The 23714-nt window shown below is 45.5% G+C and overlaps 1 protein-coding gene across 2 annotated transcripts in view; it reads right to left on the reverse strand.

Annotated features, from left to right (window-relative positions):
• The window catches only part of Rreb1 (ras responsive element binding protein 1), a 155477-nt gene extending 155012 nt beyond the window's left edge, over nucleotides 1-465 (reverse strand). For both annotated transcript variants that reach the window (XM_042687143.1, XM_042687140.1), the window contains exon 1: nucleotides 255-465. The gene's annotated coding sequence lies outside the window, so the exon portion shown is untranslated. The remainder of the gene's footprint in view (nucleotides 1-254) is intronic.
• Nucleotides 466-23714: the final 23249 nt, after the last annotated feature.

The following is a 23714-nucleotide window of genomic DNA, read 5'->3' on the forward strand; positions in this document are numbered from 1 at the left end:
CGAGGGGAGAGGGCTGCCCCGCTCATCCCCAGCAGGCTCGGGCCCCACTGCCCCCAGCGCACGCTGCGCGACGTGGGGGGCGCGGGTGCTCGGGCTCTGCGATTTGCCCAGTTTCAAAAGTACAACGCGCTCTGCAGACCTCGCCATCCCTCCCCCCCAAAAAAAGTTATTTAAAAGGTCGCTCCGGCTGTGCCCCCAGACATCTCACTTGCCACCCAAGGACCGCGAGCCGGAACCCGGGGCGCTGTACTTACGGCCCGCCGGGGCGCTTGACTCCTAGGCATGATGCCGCGGGGACCGGTGGGCTTCGGGGAAAGAGAACGAGGAGAGATGCAAACTTGTTCCGGAAAAGGAATCAAAATGGCGTTTCTGGATGTGCAAAGTTCATCAACTTCGCAGTCACTTCCCCTCCTCCTCTTCTCCCACAGGGAGGGAGGTGGGCGAGGAGCTGGCGACCCCGTCGCCCCAGCCGCGGTCTCGGCCCCCGCCTCGGCCCCCCGCCCCGCTTCCTCGGCCGCACGCTCGGAGCCTCGCTCTCCCCCTCTCACCCTGATAAGTAGACACATCACGTGTTGCTCCTGCGAGTCTCCTGGGACGTGTTACTGAGCGGCCGCCGCGGCGGCGGCGGCGCGGCGGGGGGGGGGGGGGGGTACCCGCCTGTCCCCACCACCTCCACCACCCCAGCGCCGATTTTCGCGGGGTGACCACAGTGGTTGCCACGATCCCTCAGGATGGATGGAGGTGGCGTCCTCCCCCTACCCCCCACCACCGCTAGCTCAGGTTTGCCCCCACGCCCTCCGGCGGCGCCCGAGGCCGGGGCGGGGGTGGGGGGGGGGGGTGGGAGACAGCCTCAGGGGAAGGGGCACCGCGACTGCGGCCCGCCGCGGGCCCGACCCACCCGGCGCAATCCCGCGGCCGCTTTCTCGGGCCGCCGCGCCCCCTCCCCTCCAATCCTTCCCGGCCTCCGCGTTTCCATCACTTTACCGCTCGGTTTGTTTCACTATTTTAGAGGAGGAAGGGGTGAGACTGTGATGCCAGGGAGGAGCCAGAGGGGCGCCTCTGAGGCGGGGGGGGGGGGGGGGGTGTTAAGCCGGGGGACTAGCGTGGCAGTGGGGGGATCCCCGGCCCGGCGCCGCCCCTCTCGGTGTAGAAGTGGGCGCCCCACCCGCGCCATTCCCTCCGCACGCGGTCCTCGCCCTGCATCCAGGTGCGGCGAGTCGAGGATGGGGCTGGAGATTAAGGAGCAGGCGCGGTACCCCGCCCCCAGCTCCACGCCGTTTCACTCCCAGGTTTGTCCTCAGCCTGGGCCCAGGCCGCCACCGGGGCCCCTCCGTCTAACAACTCTTGTCACCGTCCCTTCCCCACACCACACATAGGATGATGCCTCCCAGAGGCTGCCTGCCCGCCGGCCTGCCGGCCCGCTGGCCTGCCTGCTGCGAGGGGCCCCCGAGGATGGCGCCTTCTGCCACCGTGTCCCCACCCCGCCACGGAACGGCTGATGCTGTGTCATTCACGTCTCCCTCCGAGGCGTCAGGGAAGCCACATGCAATATCTCTTTCTCTCAGAGGGCTCCTATTTCAACTCTGAAAAACAGAGGCCCTCCTCCCGAGTCTCTCCATCCCTGCAAGCTCCTGCCGCCACCAAGCACTGCACTTCGCCCAGGCTGTCTTGGCCCCAGTTATCACCCAGCCCAGACAAGCCAGGCCTCAGGCCGAGCTTCCTCCATCAAGCAGCTGACATATTTTCAACTGGGGATACTTTTCCTACTTAGGTTCCCAAGGGAGCTTTGGGATAGATACATCATCAGATAGGTAAGAATCCTTGTAGTTGAAAATAAGTGCCACCCCACCCCCAAATTTGAAGAGGAAATCGTAGAGAAAGACTAGAATTATGCGTTTGAGACGACTTAAGCAACCTGAAGTTATACATGCAGAAGGCTGGTTAGTCACTATTTACTATGACTTTTGCCCCTGACTCCACCTGAAGGATTCCTCTGAAAAACCCCTGAATACCTTACAAACCTGCAAGCCCTATTGTGGGCCTTCATTTGAGGCTTTCCTTCAAAAGAACTCTTAGTTTTCAGGGCTGCAGACAGGGAATGGACTGTCTAGGGATGGACTGAATGGATGGGCACTAGCCAAGACAGAACTCTCTAGAACTAAAGAAAAGCAGTTGGACCATTACCCTTGCCTTCAGATAAGTAGGCTAAACCACACTCCAAGAAGGAATAGATTCAGCTGGCTGTTTCTCTGACTTCCAGTCATTAAAACTAAGTTTTCAGAACCTGTTGTGTTTCCCAGGGTGTACTGTTGACTGAGGAAAACTCTATCTGGAGAAATTTTGGCAGGTTTTGTGTGTGTGTGGTTCTCCGCACCCCTCCCCCCTTCCCAAGCCTCCACCAACCTCTATCCACAAGTATTATTATCACATGCTTTTTGGAAGAGTGGCCATCTGTGAAGGAAACTGGCAGGTTTCTAAACAGAAGTCCTAATTCACACAGTTGTTATAGAACTCCATTGGGGTCTTCTGTTCCTCTAGTGGGTTCCAGTGGAAGGGCACAGGAAGGCGGTGAGTGCAATGGTACTTTACTGACTTAGGAGTTACCTTTTCCTAGCCGTCCCATTCAGTGGTAGTTTTCTGAGTTTTATTTGTTTTTTGTTTTGTTTTCTTAGGTTTGGCTTGGTTTGGTTTTTGAGACACTCACTATAATTCTGGCTCTACCTCTCAAGTGCTGGATTACTGGCATGGGCTACCACACCTGGCCAGTGAGAGGAACAACATTAGAGTTGGAATTTTACTTATAAAATCAAACCTACAAAGTGAATTGAATTTGCATGAGAAATCTTCACCTCTATGAAACTATCTAAATAATAGTGGCAATTAAAAGGAGAAAAAGTGGCAAGCACTGGTGCTCTTGCCTATAATTCTAGCTATTCAGGAGCCTGAGATCTGAGGATTGCAGTTCAAAGCTAGCCCAGGCAGGAATGCCTGTGAAATTCTTTATCTCCAATTAACCACCAAAAAGCCAGAAGGGAGCGGTGGCTCAAGTGGTAGAGTGCTAGTTTTGAGTGGAAAAAGCTAAGGAACAGCAACCAGGAGCCATGAGTTCAAGCCCCAGGCTGGCGCGCGCGCACACACACGAGAGAAAGACAGAGACAGAGACAGAGAGACAGACAGAGAGAGCCCTTTTATTAAATGCCGCTTAAAATTGGATTCTAATATACTGAGCTGTTTATTCCTCATTCCTAGGGAATTATTAAATGTGGAAGTCAAACCATCTGTACAAAGGTTTGTTCATATTTCATATAAATCCAACAAATATTTACTGAACAGCTAGTTGGCAAAAAGAATCATGGTACAAAACCATGGTGAGGGCTGGGCATGTGGCTTAGTGGTAGAGGGCTTGCCTAGCCTACGTGAAACCCTGGGTTCCATTCCTCAGTTCGACATAAATAAAAAAAGCCATGGAGCCAGGCGCCAGTGGCTCATGCCTGTAATCCTAACTACCCAGGAGGCTGAGATCTGAGGATTGCAGTTCAAAGCCAGCCCAGGCAGCAAAGTCTGTAAGACTCTTATCTCCAATTAACAATCAGAAAACCAGAAATGGCATTGTGGCTTAGTAGTAGAGCACTCACCTTGAGCTGAAGAACTCAGGGACAGTGCCCAGGCCCAGAGTTCAAACCCTCTGACAAAAAAAAAGTCAGAAGTACACTGTGACTCAAGTAATAGAATGCTAACCTTGAACACAGATAGGTTCAGGGACAGAGCCCAAGCCCTGAGTTCAAGCCCCAGGACCACAAAAACAAACAAACATAGTGGGATGCAACTTTACACCCACTAAAATGTTATGTCAAAAAGCTGGACAGCAGTATCAGCAAGGATGTGAAGATATGACAGCCCTTCTGCACTCTTGGTGGGAGTGTAAATTGGTGCAAGTTTTTTTTGTTTTTGTTTTTGTTTTTGGGTCCGGTCATGGGGCCTGAACTCTGGGCCTGGGCGCTGTCCCTCAGCTCTTTAGCTCAAGGCTAACACTCTACCACTTGAACACTCTACCACTTGAGCTACAGCGCCACTTCCGGCTTTTTTTTTTTTTTTGCTGATGTGGTGCTGAGGAATTGAACCCAGGGCCTCAAGCATGCAAGGCAAGCGCTCTACCACTGAGCCACCTTCCCAGCCCCTGGTGTAAGTATTTTGAAAAATAGTTTGGCATTTCTTTAAAATGTCAAATAGTGTTACTCTATGACCCCAGCAATTCTACCTTTAGGTACACACAGAAAGGAAAATATATGTTCACTCCAAAAATTTATACATGTAGTCGGGTACCGGTGGCTCATGCCTGTAATTCTAGCTACTCAGAAGGCTGAAATGTGAGGCTCACGGTTCAAAGCCAGCCTGGGCAGGAAAGTCTATGAGACTCTTATCTCCAATTAACCACCAGAAATCTGGAAGTGGGACTGTGGCTCAAGTGGTAGAGTTCTCGCCTTAAGCTTGAGGAGCTCAGGGACAGCGCCCAGGCCCAGAGTTCAAGTCCCAAGACCGACACAAAAAAAAAAAAAAAAAAGGAAGGAAGGAAGGAAGGAAGAGAAAAGAGTGCTATATTCATACATGGACCATTGTTCAACTAGAAAAAAGAATGAAATACTACTGCTCCATGACACCACATGGATGAGTCCACGCTTAAATAAAATAAACTAGACCCCAAAGGGCAGATAACATCTGATTCCATTTTAGATTAAATACCCACAACAGACAAGTCTATGAAGACAGATCTCGATTCATGGTTACCTAGACCCAAAAGTATGAAGGGGATCAACTGAAAATGCGCAGGATAGGTGCTTTTGGGATAAAAATATTCTAAAGGGGCTGGGAAGGTGGCTCAGTGGTACAGCGCTTGCCTTGCATGCATGAGGCCCTGGGTTCAATTCCTCAGCACCACATAAAAAAAAAGAAAAAAGCCGGAAGTGGTGCTGTGGCTCAAGTGGTAGAGTGCTAGCCTTGAGCTGAAGAACTGAGGGACAGCGCCCAGGCCAAGAGTTCAAGCCCCACCACCGCCCCCCCCCCAAAAATTCTAAAATTGTAGTTGTGGTTGTACAAACCTGAAAATACCAAAAACTGAATTGTGTATGCTTTAAGTGGGTGAATCATAAGATGTGTGAGTCAGTAAATAATGTTGATATGCATTGGTAGCTAGCTTCTATAGTGGAACAGTAAGGCAGAAATGATAACTTTTTTTTTTTTGGTGCTGGCCCTGGTGCTTGAACTCAGTGACTAGGCATTGTCTCTGAGGTCTTCTTCTCAAGGGTATTGCTCTTCCACTTGAGCCACTTCCAGCTTTTTCTGTTTTTTATTTTTATTTTTTTGGTCAGACGTGGGGCTTGAACTCTGGGCCTGAGCACTGTCCCTCAGCTCTTCAGCTCAAGGCTAGTACTCTACCACTTGAGCTACAATGCCACTTCCTGTTTTCTGGTGGTTTATTGGAGATAAGAGTTTCCTGTAGTTTCCTGCCCGGGCTGGCTTTGAACCACAGTCCTCAGATGTCAGCCTCCTGAGTAGCTAGGATTACAGGCGAGCCACCGGCTCCGGGCACTTCCAGCTTTTTCTGAGTAGTTTATTGGAGATTAAAATCTCACAGACTTTCCTGCCAGGGCTGGCTTCAAACCACAAACTTCAAGTCTCAGTCTCCTAAGTAGCTAGGATTACAGGTATGAGCCACTGGTGTCCAGCTAGAAATAACTTTTAATACTGCCTTAAAAATTAATAATTGGGGGCTGGGAAGTTGGCTCAGTGGTACAGTGCTTGCCTCTCTTGCATGAGGCCCTGGGTTCGATTCCTCAGCACCACATAAGCAGAAAAAAGCCGGAAGTGGTGCTGTGGCTCAAGTGGTAGGGCGCTAGCCTTGAGCTGAAGAGCTGAGGGACAGTGGACAGTGCCCAGGCCCAGAGTTCAGGCCCCACGACTAACAACAATTAATTAATTAATTAATTAATAATTGGGCCAGGCATCAGTGGCTCACTCTTATAATCCTAGCTACTCAGGAGGCAGAGATCTGAGGATTATAGTTCAAAGCAAGCCCAGGCAGGAAAGTCCATGAGACTCTTCTCTCCAATTAACCAACAGAAAACCAGAAGTGGCACTGTGGCTCAAAGTGGTAGAACACTAGCTTTGAGTGAAAAAGCTCAGCAACAGTGCCGCAACCAACAAAAAAATAAAAATTAATTAATTAATAACTGGGCTAGGTGCTTACTCCTGTAATCCTACACACTCAGGAGGTTGAGATTTAAGGATTATGGTTTGAAACTAGCAGAAGCACACACATTTGTAAGGCTCTAGTCTCCAATTAACCAGCGGAAAGCTGAAAGTAGAAGTCAGGCTCAAATGATAAAGTACCAACATTGACAAAAAAAAAAGAAAAGAAATTTACATCCTGGGCTCCAGTCCCAGTATTGACATACACAGAGAAAGAAGGAAGGAAGGATGGAAAAAAGGAAGGAAGGGAGGGAGGGAGAACGGGAGGGAGGGAAGGAAGGAAAAATTACCAATTGAACCTCTGCATCTACATGAAGTAATCAAGAAATGCACACCACTTAGTATTAAACAGGTATAAAATTCTGAGTTCAATGTCAAACATGCGCTTATAATTGTAGCACTTAGAGGCTGAAGCAGAAGCAGAATTGTGAGTTTAAGGCTAACTCATCTACAGAGCAAGACACTATCTCAAAAGAAAAATAAGGGAAGGAAGGGAAGGGAAGGAAGAAAAATTGAAAGAATGAAATGAATTTTCTTCATTCTTTTGAATGACGAGATCATCTTTTTAAAAAGTTATCAGAGAGCCTCCCAGGATAGTACACACCTGTTATCCCTGCTATTTGAGAACAAGGCAGATACAGGAAGATGGCAATTTCAGGCCAGCCTGAGGAGAAGTTAGCAAACTCCTATCTCAAAAACACTCACATAATGGGGCTGGGAAGGTGGCTCAGTGTTAGAGTGCTTGCCTTGCATGCATGAGGCCCTGGGTTCGATTCCTCAGCACCACATAAGCAAAAAGAAAAAAAGCCAGAAGTGGTGTTGTGGCTCAGGTGGTAGAGCGCTAGCATTGAGCTGAAGAGCTGAGGGACAGCGCCCAGGCCCAGAGTTCAGGCCCCATAACTGGACCCAAAAAAAACAAAAACAAAAACATTCACATTGTGGTGGTCCACATTTGTTGTCCCAGCTAATCAAGAGACATATGTAGGAAGATCATAACCTGAGGCTAGCCTAAACAAAATTATCTAGGAAACAAAACAAAATAGCTAAAGGACTGGTGTGCTTTAAATTACTTGCCTATTAAGTTTGAGGCCCTGAGTTCAATCTCAGACTACTGAAAAAGGGGGGGTGATTAAAGCTCCATGGAAGAGAAAGAAGTTATATTGGGTCCAATAGCAATTTAGGAGCTACACACTGGAATTTAAAATGGCAAAGACAAAGCATCCCTTCTATACAAACATAAGATGCATGAGCACGCGTACACACACACACACACACACACACACACACACACACACACACACACACACACACACAAAAGCAAGTGCCATTATACTTTTTAAAAATGAACTATGAAATTTCAGGGTAGGAGTTGGGGGAGGAAATGGGGGAGAATGAAGGAAAGGGTGACCAAGAAGCATTGTACTCATAACCTGACTTAGGGAATGGTAACCCCTTTGTACAACTACTAAATATATATTTTGTTTTCTTTTTGTGTGTGTGTGCCAGTCATGGGCCTGAACTTAGGGTCTGGGCACTCACTGTTTCTGAGCTTCTTTTGCTCAAGGCTAATACTCTACCACTTGAGCCTCAGCTCCACTCTGGCCTTTTTTTTTCCTCCCTTGAACTCTGGGCTGGTGCTGTACCTGAGAGCTTCAGCTCAAGGCAAGCACTATACCACTTGAGCCACAATGCAACTTCCAGTATTCTGGTGGTTAACTGGAGATAAGACTCTCATGGACTTTCCTGCCCAGGCTGGCTTTGAACCGTGATCCTCAGATCTCAGCCTCCTGAGGAGCTAGGATTACAGGTGTGAGCCACCAGTGCCCAGCTACACTTATGGCTATTTTCAGTGATTAATTAGAAATAAGTCTCATGGACTTTTCTGCCCAGGCTGGCTTTGATCCTCAATCCTCAAATCTCAGAACCTGAGTATCGAGGATTACAGGCATGAGCCACCGGCACCTGGCCCAACAATCTATATTAATAATAATTTTTTAAAAGCTGGGCTGGAGGCATACCTCAAGTGGTACTGTGCCAGCTAAGCAAGTGAGCGAGCAAGGGTAAGCTCTAAATTTAAGCCTCAGTACAACAACAACAACAAAATAATAGTTACAGTGATAATTATAACAAGTTGACTAGTGAAAGAAATTGCAAAGCAGGCATGGTTACTGTATGCTGCTCTTAGTTTTCTAGTGAGAGTAAGGAGCAAAAAGGAGAAAAATTGGAAAAGCATAGTCTGGCCTGCTAGGAGAAACTTCAAAGTTGTAGACAAAAAGGGAAGGAGGCTAAAGTAATTAACACCATTAAAGAGAAGAATGGTATACTTAGGGGAGGAGTCCAATGGTATACCTTCTTCAAACAACTAATAAACCATTTAACAAAATGAATACTAGAAATTGCAAACACTTTCTGGGGATGGGGAATTAAATGGGAGGGCAGCACAGGAATGAGGGGAGGAAGGGTAAGCAGCTGCAGTCATTATATTCAATGTGCACTATATAATAATCTATATAACTTGAGGTAAGGAATAGGATGGGTAAAGATGGGGGAGAATGATGGAAGAAGTGACCTTCACCTGACTTCCAGAATTGAAACCCCTTCGTATGCTTACTTTATAAAAATTAATATTTTTGTTAAAACAGCAGATGCAAAGATAGGATTATAGCAAATGATAGCTCCTGTCCTGTGATCAGTAAATCTTCTATCATGGGGGAGGAGGGATGAAGGAAAGAGAAAGAGAATGATAGAGGACAATGTTGTAGTACATACATAAATTATGTCTATGTATAAAGATAGCATAAAAAATTCACTGAAAGCTGTTAGACAATACAGGGGAAGTGGACACTGGGAAAGAAAGTAATAGATGAGATTGATCTTACTAATTATAATTTGTGCACTTATATTACACTACACATATTCATGTACACATTATATGTATACATTACCATGGTGAAACCCTTTAGTACAATTAATATACCCTAAAAACAAAATCACAGGAAAATAAAAAATAAAACAAGCTGTCTTGGGGAAGGCACCACTGTGGTCAGGGAGGGCCAATGGAGAGGGTAAATGAGGCTGAATATGGTCAAACTACTTTATATAGATGTATAAAAATAAAAGTATAGGGACTCAGAATGTGGCTTAGTGGTAGAGTGCTTGCCTAGCATGCATGAAGCCCTGGGTTCAATTCCTCAGTACTACATGAACAGAAAAAGCCAGAAGTGGTGCTGTGGCTCAAGTGGTAAAGTGCTAACCTTGAGCACAGAGAGGCTCAGGGCTAGAGCCCAGGCCCTGAATTCAAGCCCCAGGACTGGCAAAAAATAAAATAAAACAATAAAACCTGTTGATACTGGTTTAAGAAGGAGGGAGAAGGAACGAGGCAGAGAGGTAGAGGGTATGAATTTGATCATATATGGAAATGTCACACGAACCTGTCAACCTGCTACAAGTAATTGATAATTAATAAAAAATCTTTTTTATTCTCTCTCTGTTTATGTGTGTATGCACCAGTCCTGGGGCCTGAGCACTCAAGACTAGTGTTCAAGGCTAGCACTCAACGATAATGTCCTACTACTTGAGTCACAGCTCTTTTTCTGGCTTTTTGGTGGTTAATTGCAGATAAAAGTCTCATGGACTTTCCTACCCAGACTGGCTTCAAACCATGATCCTCAGATCTCTGAGTAGCTAGGATTATAGGCTTGAACCATCTCTACCCAGCCTATATGTAATTTTTTTTTTTGTCAGTTTTGGGACTTGAACTCAGGGCCTGGGCACAGTCCCTAAGCCTCTTTGTGCTCAAGGTTAGCACTTTACCACTTGAGCCACAGTGCCACTTCCGGTTTAGAGTGGTTAATTGGAGATTAGAGTCTCATGGGGAGTTTTCTGCTCGGGTTGGCTTTGAACCAGGATCCTCAGATCTCAGCCTCCTGACTAGGTAGGTTTACAGGCGTGAGCCACCAGTATAATTTTTTTAATTTATTTTTTATTGTGAAAATACTGTACAGAGGAGTTACAGTTACATAGGCAAGATAATGAGTACATTTCTTTTTTTTTGGGGGGGGGGTCTGGTCGTGGGGCCTGAACTCTGGGCCTGGGCACTGTCTCTCAGCTCTTCAGCTCAAGGCTAGCGCTCTACCACTTGAGCCACAGCACCACTTCCGGCTTTTTTCTTTTTGCTTATGTGGTGCTGAGGGATCGAACCCAGGGCCTCATGCATGCAAGACAAGTGCTCTACCACTGAGCCACCTTCCCAGCCCCACACACCAGTATAATTTTTAAAAATCTTTTAAAAAATAAAAAAGAGGGACTGGGGTAAGTGAGGGAACTGAAGTCACTGTACAAAAGGAAATGCATTCATTACCTGAGTCATGTAATTATAATCCCACTATGCGGGGCACCGGTGGCTCACGCCTGTAATCCTAGCCACTCCGGAGGCTTAGATCTGAGGATCTAGTTCAAAGCCAGCCGGGGCAGGAAAGTCCATGAGACTCTTATCTCCAATAAACCACTAGAAAACTGGAAGTGGTGCTATGGCTCAAGCAGTAGAGTGCTTGCCTTGAGCTGAAGAGCTCAGGGACAGCGTCCAAGCCCAGAGTTCAAGCCCCACAACTGACCAAAAAAAAAAAAAAAATCCCTCTGTATATCACCTTTTTAACAATAAAGTAAATTAATTAAAAAAGATTTTTTGCATGGTTGGATTATAACATGCAAGTGATGATACTACAAGGTAAATGAACTGGGCTATATCACAGTGAATTTTTTTAACATTAGCCATGGAAAATCAGCATATTTAGAGTGAGAGGAAGAGGGAATGGAGAAGACAAAGTATTCCTAGCTACTTAGGAGGCTGAAATCTGAGGATCAGGGTTCAAATCCAGCCCAGGCAGGATAATCCAGAAGACTCTTGCTCCAGTAAACCACCAGAAAACCCGAAGTGGCACTGAGGCTCAAGTGGTAGAGTGCTAGCTTTAAGCTGAAGAGCTGAGGGACAGCACCCAGGCCCAGAGTTCAAGCCCCATGACCAACAAGAACAAAAAAAAGCAACTGGTGGACTAGAAGTAGGGATGGAGATGTGGGGATGAAGAAGTCAGAGCCTGTTGAAAATGAACTATACAGCTTGTGGGTGTGAGATAGGAGAAAAAAAACTAGGAGAGAGTGAGGGAAGGAGTGACATTGTCCAAAAAGAAATGTACTCATTACCTGGCTTACATAACTGTAACTCCTTGTATATCACCTTTATAATAACAATTTTTAAAAATTTTTTCTTTTTCTTTTTTATCAGTCATGGGGGCTGAACTCTGGCCCTAGGCGCGGGCCCTCAGCTCTTCAGTTCAAGGCTAGCACCCTGCCACTTGAGCCAGAGCACTACTTTGGGCTTTTTTCTGCTTATGTGGTACTGAGGAATCAAACATAGGGCCTCATGCATGTGAGGCAAGCACTGTACCACTAAGCCAACTTCCCAGCCCCAATTTTAAAAAAGTTTTTAAGTTAAAAAATAAGGAGGTCAGTGCCACTTTGACACCTCATTCTGAGCCAGGTAGCTATATGAATGACAAAACTGGAGCTGGGAAGGTGACTTAGTGGTAGAGTGCTTGCCTAGCAACGCATGAAACCTCAGAACCACATAAACAGAAAAAGTTAGGAGTTGTACTGTGGCTCAAGTGGCAGAGTGCTAGCCTTGAGCAAAAGAAGCTCAGGGACAATGCCCAGGCCCTGAGTTCAAGCCCCAGGACTGGCACTTGTGTGCGTGTGCACACACACACACACACACACACACACTCATACACAGAGAATGACAAGAATGAGAGGCTGGAGTCAATTTGAAGCAGAACGTGACAGAGTAGGTGACACTAAGCCTCACAGGAGAAAGAAGTAGAAAACATAGCTATACCATGAAGAGGATCATGAAGGAAAAGGGTATGGACATTGGAGAATGGCTGCTTGGTAAGAAACTATGATCTTCTGAGTCTCACAAGATGTATAGATGCCCCCGTGAGGAAAGAAGAGCAGCAGGACAAGGGCACAGAGGCCTAAGACAAGGTAAGTTTTCTGAACTTCAAACACTTCACCCAGAGGCAGCAACAGAAGGAGGAGGAGGAAAGGAGGCAGAAAGAGATAGCAGCTAAGAACTCTGCAAAGCTTGAACTTTACCCAAGGAATAGTTTATGGGGAGGAGGAGAATAAATGGCCTCCCTTGTAGTATGGTAGAGAATGGTCTGGAAGATGACAAGATGTCATTAGGAATGAATAGAACAGTTCACCAAAGAAAGAATAAAGACTCAGGTAGGTACTGACTGTAAAGATGAAAGGGACATAATTGACTTCAGACATTAATTAGGTTAGAACATCTACAGAACCTGACAGATTGCATATGGGAGAAAGGGGAACAAGTTTCTATAGAGCACAGGCCAGGAGATGCGGCATAGAAAGAAGGCAAGCCGTATTCCATGGCCATACCAACATCAGAGTGACAGGTGGCAGTACAAGGATGCCACCGAGACAGCAGGACACAAAAAGAAGAGACCTCTGAGGAGAGAATAGGAGATGGAACTGCCAGGCCTGGTCCTGTGGAGTGAGAGGATGTGGGGTTTACGAAGAGTGGTTCTAGCTGGGCACCAGTGGTGGCTCCCATCTATAATCCTAGCTGCTCAGGAGGCCGACATCTGAGAATTGCAGTTCATAGACAGCCTAGGCAGAAGAGTCTGTGAGACTCTTATCTCCAATAAACTACTCAGAAAAAGCTGTTAGTGGCACTGTGGTGCAAGTAGTAGAGTGCTAGCCTAGAGCACAAAGAGGCTCAGGGACAGTGCACAGGACCTGAGCTCAAGCCCTAGGACCAGGTGTGTGGGGGGGGTGTTCTTGAGGTGGGAGCTGATGACTCATGCCTATAATGCTACTCAGGAGGCTAAGATCTCAGGATTCCAGATCGAAGCCAGCCCAAGCAGACAAGCCCAAATGACTCTTAACTCCAACTAACTAGCAAACAGTCCAAAGTAGAGCTGTGGTTCAAGTGGCAGAGAGCCAGCCTTGAACAGAAAAGCCAAGCAAGAGTGTGAGACCCTACGTTCAAGCTCCATTACCTGCATGTGTGCACATCCACATCCACATTCCAGGAAGAAGGAAGGGAGATTCCATCATCTCAGCCTGGGGTAACTGGTACATGGTGGATCCACTCCCCAGATGCCTGGTATGAATCCCTGGGAAGGGCTGAAGAAGGGGGGAGGGTGTCTAGAGAGACAGTGAACAATGAAAACCAGCAGGCTAAGTCCAAGGAAATGCCTGCCAACTAGGTGGATAAGCAAGAGGGAGTGTCAAGAGGTCTCTCTCTTTCCTCTAAAGAAGCAGGTCAGCCAAGGAAGTGAAAGCTTCTAAGGCCAAAAGTGGTTGAGCATGGTGAAACAGAGGAATGAAGACAAGTAGCAGAAAAAAAAAAAAAAAAAGGAGTGAGCATGAAAGGCAAGGCCCAAGGAGCTGAGGATTGAAGAGTGTCTAGAAGAGGAAGTGAAAGCCGAGTGCTTTGTTGAGACGGGAGAGAAAGGAAAGTATCAATGGCAATGATAATAGCAGCTGCCATCTGCCATGTGCCAGGGAGGGCTCTAAGGGCATCCTGGGTAAGATCTTGCTTCATCCCTTTTACCCTCTGGTCACATGACCAGCCTGAAGCACAGAAGTCACTCAGCTTCTCACCATTACCCAACAGGCAAGTGGTAGAGGTAAGATACAAACCATGCATCTGACCACAGGGATTCACACTCTTTATTGTTGCTAACATTCTTCTTAACCTAGTGAATTGAATAGCTTACTCATTTTTTTTTTTAAACCTACTTGCTTGGCTTAGCTAATCTTAATAAAATGAGGTTGAGTAGAGTTTTGCAGAAGAGCACCCCCCCCACACACACAGGTACTTAGGTTTGAATGCAGGACCTGACCTCTCTCCCTTAGTTTTTTTTTTTTATCAAATATGGCACTTTATCAGTTGAGCTCTAGTTACAGCTTTTGCTAGTTAATTGGAGATAAAGTCTCACAGAAATTTCTTTTTTTTTTTCTTTTTTTGTCGGTCGTGGGGCTTGAACTCTGGGCCTGGGCGCTGTCCCTCAGCTCTTCAGCTCAAGCCAAGTGCTCTACCACTTGAGCTACAGCGCCACTTTCGGTTTTCTGGTGGTTTATTGGAGATAGGAGTCTCACGGTCTTTCCTGCCCAGGCTGGCTTTGAACCGCGATCCTCAGATCTCAGCCTCCTGAGTAGCTAGGATTACAGGCGTGAGCCACCAGCGCCCAGCTTCTCACAGAAATTTCTGACTAGCCTGGCTTTGAAATGCAATTCTCAGATCTCAGCCTCCCAAGTAGCTACAATTACAAGCCTATGTTTATTTGAAACAGAGATGATTATACACCAATTTAGCAATACTTTTTAGTTAAATCCTGTTAAACAACTCTATACACTATGATGGCTCTTCTGAGGTGGGCGCTGGTGGCTCACACTTGAATCAATCTGGAAGTGGTGCTGTGGCTCAAGGGGTAGAGCGCTTGCCTTGAGCTGAAGAGTGCAGGGACAGCGCTCAAGCCCAGAGTTCAAGCCCCAGGACCAACAAAAACAAAAACAAAAACACTTGAATCAATCTCTTTTTCCCAAGCCTGATATTTTAAGTGTATAGAACAAATACTAAAGCCTTAGTTGGATATTTTGTGGATTTAAACACATCTAGCACAATGAGATTTTAGACAATGGACATAATGCACACATTATTATTATTATTATTATTAATTTTGGTTCTGGTACTGGGCTTGAACTCAGGACCTGAGCACTAGCTATGAGCTTTTGTTTTGTTTTGTTTTTGCTTAGGCTAGCATTCCTCCACTTAAGCCACAGTTCCACTTCTGGCTTCCCTCCCTCCCCTCTTCTCTCTCAACCCCCCCCCCCTGCCCGCCCTGCTTCCCCCCAGTCCTGGGGCTTGAACTCTGGACCTGGGCGCTGTCCCTGAGCTCCTTTTGCTCAAGGCTAGTACTCTACCACTTGAACCATAGCACTACTTCCAGATTTTTCTGTGATTAACTGGAGATAAAAGTCTCATGGATTTTCCTGCTTGGGCTGGCTTCGAACCTCAATCCTCAGATCTTAGCCTCCTGAGTAGCTAGGATTAGAGGTGTGAGCCACTGGAGCCCAGCTCACTTCTGGGGTGTGTGTGTGTGTGTGTGTGTGTGTGTGTGTGTGTGTCTGTGTCTGTGTCTGTGTGTGTGTGTGTGTGTGTGTGAGATTAATTGGAGGCAAGAGTGTCATGGACTTTCCTGAGCAGGCTTTGAACCACAGTCCTCAGATCTTAGCCTCCTGAGTAACTAGGATTAGAGACATAAGCAGAGGTAGATGTCTGGCATGAGAAGAATACTCATTCTTTTTTTTTTTTTTTTTTTTGGCCAGTTGTGGGGCCTGAACTCTGTGCCTGGGCACTGTCCCTCAGCTCTTCAGCTCAAAGCTAGCACTCTACCACTGGAGCCACAGTACCACTTCTGGCTTTTTCTGCTTATGTGGTGCTGAGTAATCGAATCCAGGGCCTCATGCATGCAAGGCAAGCACTCTACCACTGAGCTACCTTCCTAGCCCGAATACACTGTCTTACATCTGCACCAGTGTGTTTTAATGGGGCAAATTGTGATTGGCAGAAGGCATGTAGATGTTTCAGTCTGTTACAGTTAGGAAGAGGTATTCCTGGCATCTAGTGAGTAGACATCTGGGATGTACTTCACGTGGTACAATGCATAGCACAAACCTCTCAGCAAAAGATTATCTGGCCTCAACTGTGGATAGTGATGAGGTAGATGAGCTCTGCTCAACAATCCCTTCCAGATTACTTCCAGGAGCACAGAGACAAGTGGGAAGCTTGAAGAATGGATAAACCATCCAAATGATTTATGTCAACAGAAAAGGGATAGAGATCCAGAGAGAAAGAGAGAGAGAGAGAGAGAGAGGAGAAAGATACCACCCTTTGAAGGAAAATAAGTCTTCCTTATTCTAAGGGAACAAAGGGAGAAAGAATTGTAGGAACATACTGAAAAATATTAGTGGGAAAAAGACAAGTTGTGGGAGTTGATATCTGATGGCCTTGGACATATAAAGCAATGGTGCAGAGCAGCAAGGGATAGGCTCAGGCAGGGGCTGGGAAGGTGGCTCAGTAGTAGAGTACTTGCCTTGCATGCCTGAGGCCCTGGGTTCGATTCCTCAGCACCACATAAATGGAAAAAGCTGGAAGTGGCACTGTGGCTCCAGTGGTAGAGCGCTAGCCTTGAGCTGAAGCGCTGAGGGACAACACTCAGGCCCAGAGTTCAAGTCACTGACTAACAACAACAAGAACAACAAAAAAGAATTCTGGGAGAAAGGGCTGAAATGAGGCATGCTGAGAGAGATGAGGTGGAGTTAAGGTCAGGCTTAGTGCCTGGAGGGCAAGCAGGTGCTAGGGAAAGCAGAAAACCCAGGGTAGAAGGCACTGAGGAGGAAACCCAAGGATGCTGGTAAGATGGGGCAGAAATCCTCACCATTAGATTGATGAACTGAAGCAAATCTGAAATAAGATTCAGGCATGGGGCCTTCACAGGGATGGTCCTGTCACTCAACTTGAGGAAGGGGGTGGGGCTGAGGGGAAAAGTATAAAGTGGTAGCTTAGGCTAATCCAGAAGACAATGTACCTTTGAAATCAGATGAGAGGAGGCAAGGAAAAACAGATGGTACCAACTTCAGAGGAGGTGCAATGGGCTCCACTGTGTCCCCCGATATTTACATTTTGAAGTCTTAACTACTAGAACTCAGAATGTGACATGCATGATCTGTGACCAGATAATGAAAAGTAGAACTAAGGTAAAATGAAGTCCTTAGGGCATGTTCTAACTCAATCGACTGGTGTCCTTACAGGGAAAAGATCAAGACACAGAGAAGACTGCGTGAAGAGACAGGGAGAGAAGTTTCTATGGTCTAAGTATTTGTCCCCTTCCAAACTCATGCTAAAACTAATCTTCAAAGTCATATCTTGAGGGCTGGGAATGTGGCTCAGTGGCAGAGTGCTTGCCTAACATGCACAAAGCCCTGGGTTCGAGTCCTCAGTACCATATAAACAGAAAAAGTCAGAAATGGCACTGTTGCTCAAGTGGTAGAGTCCTGGCCTTGAGCAAAAGCAGCTCAGGGCCTGCGCACTGGTGACTCAAACCTGTAATCCTAGCTACTCAGGAGGCTGAGATCTGAGGATCACAGTTCAAAGTCAGCCCAGGCAGGAAAATTCTTGAGACTCTCACCTCCAGTAAAACCACTAGAAAACCGAAGTGGTACTGTGGCTCAGGCGCTCACCTTGACTGAAGAGCGCAGGGACAGCGCCCAAGCCCCAGAGTTCAAGCCCCACAACTGACAAAAAAAAAAAAAAGCAGCTCAGGGACAGTGCCCAGGCCCTGAGTTCAAGTCACAGAACTGGCCATAAAAAATAAAAAAAAAAGTCATATGTGGATAGGATTTGGGAGTGGAACCTCTGGGAGATAATTAGGATTAGACAGGTCACAAGGTGAGGCCATCATAATGGATTAGTAGAGGAGGAAGAGCAGCAACAGCCGGGCAGCAGTGGCTCACACCTATAATCCTAGCTACTCAAGAGGCTGAGGCTGGAAGTTCACAAGACTCTTATCTCCAATTAATCACCAAAGAAGCTAGAAATGGAGCTATAGCTCTATCCTAGAGTGCTAACCTTGAGCAAATAGCTCAGGGCCTGAGTTCAAGCCCAGGACTGGCAGCAAAATAAAATTAAAAGCAGCAGCAGAGGGATCTGAGCTAACACAGGTTCTCTTGTCTTAACTGGTGATGCTTTGCCATATTGTGATATACCAAGAAGGCCCTCACCATGCCTGAACCAGGCTCTTGGACTTCCAGACATGAAGTAAGTAAACCTCTTTTTCTTATACATTATTTGTAGGACTCAGTTACAGCAACAGTAAACAGACTAAGCTAGAGACTTGAGGAGAGACCAAACCTGTGACATCTTCGTCTTGGATTTCTAGCTTCCAGAACCAAGGAACAATAAATTTGTGACTTCAGCTGCTCGGTGTGAGGTATTTGTTACAGCAGCCATAGCTACCAGGAAAGGGAGTGTTGGCGGAGAATGATGAAGGCCCATGTGGAAGGAAGCAACAGAAAGGAATGACATTCACAGACTCTGTGTTCTTCCTGTGACCTGGAAGAACCAGTCTTCTTGAGGAAAGCCATTGAAAGCACCGTGAACTCTAAAGATGAGCCAAGTTTTCAGTGGGGAGATGGAGGAGGGGGAAGTGCAGTGGACAAAGCTAAAAAATTAAGATTCTCAGACAAGGGGTTCCACTAGCATCCATGAATGAGACGTCTCATCAAAGTAAGAACTTGTCTTAATGATTTATCTAGCATAGGGCTAGAGAACTTGACCTATGGCAACTCTTACTAAACACAGCTTGCTAAGTGTGAGAAGTGGAACAGGCCAGGAAGAAGGGTAGGAATGAACTAGAAAGGGGTGGGGACATAGAGGGGGTGGCAGGAGGAGGGATTTGCCTAGGAGTGACAAGTGTAGCCTAAAGCTGAAAGGCAGGTGATGAAGGTGTTGTTTAGAATTTCAAAATCTCCTTAGTAATGCAGCCAATGAAACTTTTGTCTCCAATAAGCAGCAGTCCCAGGGATGGGCTAGTGAGATTTACATTGCTTCCAGATCCTCACAACATTAATTCTCTAGCTACCAGGATGATGTAAAGTTAGACAGTTAATCTAGGAGCAAAATGCTATGATCATAAACTCTCACTGATGTTTGTTTGTTTGGTTGGTTGGTTTTTGGTGCCAGGAATGTATTGTTTATGCTAGGCACACACTGGGCCACTCAGCCCAATTTATTTTTTTAATTTTTGCATTCTTCCACTTGAGCCATACTCTAGTTTCCCCTGTCCCCATCTTTCTTTTGGATTTAATTGTTTTTCTCATATTTTTTTCCCAGACTGGACTCAACCCACAATCATCCTACCTAAGCCTACCAGGTAGCTGGGATTCAAGTGTGAGCCCTGGAGCCTGACCCCCAGGACTAATGTTTATAAGAGTATTTATACCAGGCTACAAGTAGTCACATCCCCAAGAAACAGTTCATCTCTATCTACCAGCATTTCCCTAGGACTAATTCCACAGTAAGTTTCAACTGGTGTTTGTCTGATTCTGTTTTCTCCTCCCTCATTATCTGGCTGACCCTTGTCACTTCTTTCTGAACTCTGTGTATTTGCCAATAGCAACCAGCTCTTCCCCTTCAAATGGATCTGTTCTAATCTCCAATGTTAGGAAACAGGATAACTAAGGTTAGAAATGTGTCAAAAGTTAGCTGGAAGACAAGCATCTCCTTTTGCTGCCCCAAGAGCCAAGATCTGCTCACTTCCAGCTCATTTCTTTCCAAACTAGGTTTTTAAATTTTATTTATTTGTTTGTTTGTTTCTGTTCCTGGGCTTAAACTCAGGGCTAGCTGTGATTTTTCTACTCAAAACAAGCACTCCACCACTTGAGCCAGCACTCTATTTCCAACTTTTGAGTGGTTAAGTGGAGATAACATTCTCACAGACTTTCCTGCTTTCCTGCTGGCTTTGAACAGTGTTCCTCAGATCTCAGCCTCCCAAGTAGCTAGGATTACAGGTGTGAGCCACTGACACCTGACTGATTTTATTTTATTTTTGTACTAGTACACACTAGGGTTTGAACTCAGGGCCTGGGCATTGTTCTTTGACTTTTTCTCTCAAGGATGGCTCTCTACCATTTAAACCACAGTTCTACTTCCAGTTTTTTGCTAGTTAATTAGAGATCAGTCTTATGGACTTTCCTGCTTCAGTCGGCTTCAAGCCAGATTTCAGCCTCCTGAGTACCTAGGATTATAGATGTAAGCCACCGGGGCCTGGCTTTTATTTTATTTTTTTTACAATGCTGGGTATAGAACCCAATACCTTGCACACCAAGTGCTTTCCTACTAAGCTCTAACCTACAGCCTCTCAGATGGATTTTATTTTGTTTTATTTTGTTGGTCATGAGGCCTGAACTCTGGGCCTGGGCACTGTCCTTCAGCTCTTTAGCTCAAGGCTAGCACTCTACCTTGAGCCACAGCATCACTTCCGGCTTTTTCTGCTTATGTGATGCTGAGGAATCGAACCCAGGGCCTCATGCATGCAAGGCAAGCACTTTACCACTGAGTCACCTTTCCAGCCCCTCAAATGGGTTTTTAGATTAATGAGTTGTTAACATACTTCTAAGGTTGTTCCTAATATCTAATACACATATTAGATATTAGAAATATAGATAACATATAATAGTATATATAGTATATATAATATACAATATTTTATAATATGTAGCTCTTCTAAGCTAACTCTCCTTCCATAATCCAAGTTCATTATTTATTCATTAGAAAAATTTAATTGTCTTAGCCAGGTGTTGATGGCTCACACCTGTAATCCTAGCTACTCAGGAGGCTGAGATATGAGTATTGTGGTTTGAAGCCAGCCTGGGTAGGAAAGTCTGTGAGACTCTTATCTCCAATCAATCACCAGAAAACTGGAAATGGCACTGTGGCTCAAAGTGGTAGAGTGCTAGCCTTGAGTGAAAAAGCTCAGGGACAGAATCTAGATAGACTCTGAGTTCAAGACCCACAACCAACCAAAAAAAAATTTAATTTGTTAATTATCTTACTTCAGGGAACACAGAAAGGATCAGTCTTCCTTTCTGACAAAATGAAAGAAATAAGGAAAGAAAAAAAAAACCTACCTTCCTCTTGTTGGAGGAAGATTATTTCTTTGCCTAAAGGAACTGCACTTAAAAAATGTATTTCTTTGTAGGATTAAAGCTCCTCATTCAGAAACCAGCAGACAGATAAATTAAATAAATTTCTTCAACAAACAGCATGCATGTGTATCCTTTTTGTTGTTGTTTGTTTAGGTATCAAAATCGTAGCCTTAGAAGGCAAGCCAGGCAAGTCATACTCCTGAGCAGTGTATGTATTTATCTTTATGTGTTCATGCCAAAGATATGCAGGACCGAAATGAAGTTTCTGCAGCTTTGGTTAAACAGACCTCCAGCTTTGGTGCCTGTAAGTAAAATTACTTTATTATTACAGACAGCACTTTACAATTATGGCAGCTCTGTCCCTCTTACATAGCCATTGGCCATCTTACTCACAGAATGGCTCACCATGTTCCCAAGTCAAAGAATCGAACCAAAGTTTTCAGTTCTAAGAAATACTGGAGAAGATGAAGTGTATCACACTATTAGACAGCCTGGAAAAATCCTGACCATTCATCAACACCAAAAATAATACTCCATATATCCTAATAGGCCAAAGACTTACTCCAACCATCACCTCTCTGAAAGAGTCACATGAAAAATCAGAGAATTGGGGCTGGGAAGGTGGCTCAGTGGTAGAGCGCTTGCCTTGCATGCGTGAGGCCCTGGGTTCGATTCCTCAGCACCACATAAGCAGAAAAAGCCAGAAGAGGTGCTGTGGCTCAAGTGGTAGAGTGCTAGCCTTGAGCTGAAGAGCTGAGGGACAGTACCCAGGCCCAGAGTTCAGGCCCTACTACCAGCAAAAAATAAAATCAGAGAAGTGTAACATTGTCACCCATGACCTCTGACTTCTAGTAGGGCTTACTCTAAGTCTATCTCAAGGCACAATGCTATCTTATGGGAGGGAATGTGCTCAGTAAGATTGTCTCTGTGTGTGTGTGTCTGTCTGTCTGTCTGCCCTGGGACTTGAACTCAGAGCCAGGGTGCTATTCCTGAGCATTTGTGCTCAAAGCTAGTGCTCTAACACTTGAGCCACACTCCACTTCTGGCTTTTTGGTAGTTCAATGGAAGTAGGGGTCTCATGGGCTTTCCTGCCTGGACTGGCTTCAAACAACCATCTTTAGATCTTAGCCTTCTGAGCAGCACTGGGCTTAATAAGCTATTCTAAACTCTAGTAAGTAACACAAGCTGAAAACAAAGTTTCACATTACTAAAGAAATTCAAAGCTGGGTCCTGCTGGCTCAGGCTTGTAGTCCTAGCTACTCAGGAGGCTGAGATCTGAGGACTGTGGTTCAAAGGCAGCCCAGGCAGGGAAGCCTATGAGACTTTTATCTCTAATTAATCACCAGAAAACCAGAAGTGGTGCTGTGGCTCAAAGTGGTATAGTGTTAGCCTTGAGTGAAAAACCTCAAGGATAGCACCCAGACTCTGAGTTCAATCCCCATGACCAAAAAAATTAAAGAAATTCTATGTCTATTTGTTCATTCACTGAACAAGCAATTAATGAACATAGACGTTGTTCTGGGCTCTGCATAGGACAGGAAACTTAGGGCTTAGGAATATCAGAGGCTTTTAAACGCTCAAGACTGTCTCTATTTTAAACAATGAATGTCATAAAAACGCCAAAAACCATATAGCCAGTTGCCTCCTCAGTGGATCTTTCTAAGTATAGCCAAGAAGTGGAAGTGGATAATAGCATACTTGCTTAGCACATGCAAGGCCCTGTGTTCCATCCTCAGCACACACACACACACACACACACAAAATGGAGACTAAGCGTAGACCTTGCCTAAACATGTAAGAGCCCCTCAGTTCCAATTTCAGCATGGGGGAAAAAAAAGCGGGGGGAAGGAAGGGGGAGGGAGAGAGAGGGAAAGATGGAGGAAGAAAATAAAATATCTTAAAAATAAAGTCAGAGTCAGATATCTGTGGCTCATACTAATAATCAATCCTAGCAACTCAGGAGACTGAAATCTGGAGGACTGTGGTCGAAAGTCAGCTCTTAGGCAGAAAAGTCTGTGAGATCCACCTCTATATTAACTAGCAAAAAGCAGGGTTGGCAAGTTGTAGAGTGCCAGCCAAACAAGCAAGTATAGGAAACAATGTAGCTGCCCTGAGTTCAAATTCCAGTACAGGTTAAATACATACACACATACACATACATACGTACATATATACATAAAATTGTGGCTATTATGGGCTGAATTGTGTCTCCTACCTTAGGCTCTGCCTAAACTCACATGTTGAAGTCTTAATCCCCAGTCTCTGAATGTGGCTCTAGTTGGATAAAGGGCCTTGAAAATAGCAATTAAGGAAAAATGAGCACATGTGGGTAAGCAAACTCTAATCCAATGTAGTGTGTGTATGTTCATAACAAATGGCTAGGACTAGGGGTGGAGCCCATATTTGTTTGGAAACCAACAAATAAATTTACATTAACATATAAATATAAGAAGAGAGAGGGGTGCACACCACGATGTGTAACTGGTTATTTCTCAGTAGTGGGATTATAAAGACTGTATATTCTGTCATTTTGCTGATCCTGATTTTCTGATTTTTCTACTATAAACATGCAAAAAAACTGCTATAAGGAGAAAGTGCATTTAACCTTTTGTCATGAAGAGATTTTCCCTCAGTTTATTTTTTTCTTTTTCTTTTCTTTTTTTTGGGGGGGGGGG

The sequence above is a fragment of the Dipodomys spectabilis genome, unplaced genomic scaffold (assembly GCF_019054845.1).
Source record: "Dipodomys spectabilis isolate Male_0828 unplaced genomic scaffold, ASM1905484v1 ptg000104l, whole genome shotgun sequence".
NCBI lineage: Eukaryota > Metazoa > Chordata > Mammalia > Rodentia > Heteromyidae > Dipodomys > Dipodomys spectabilis.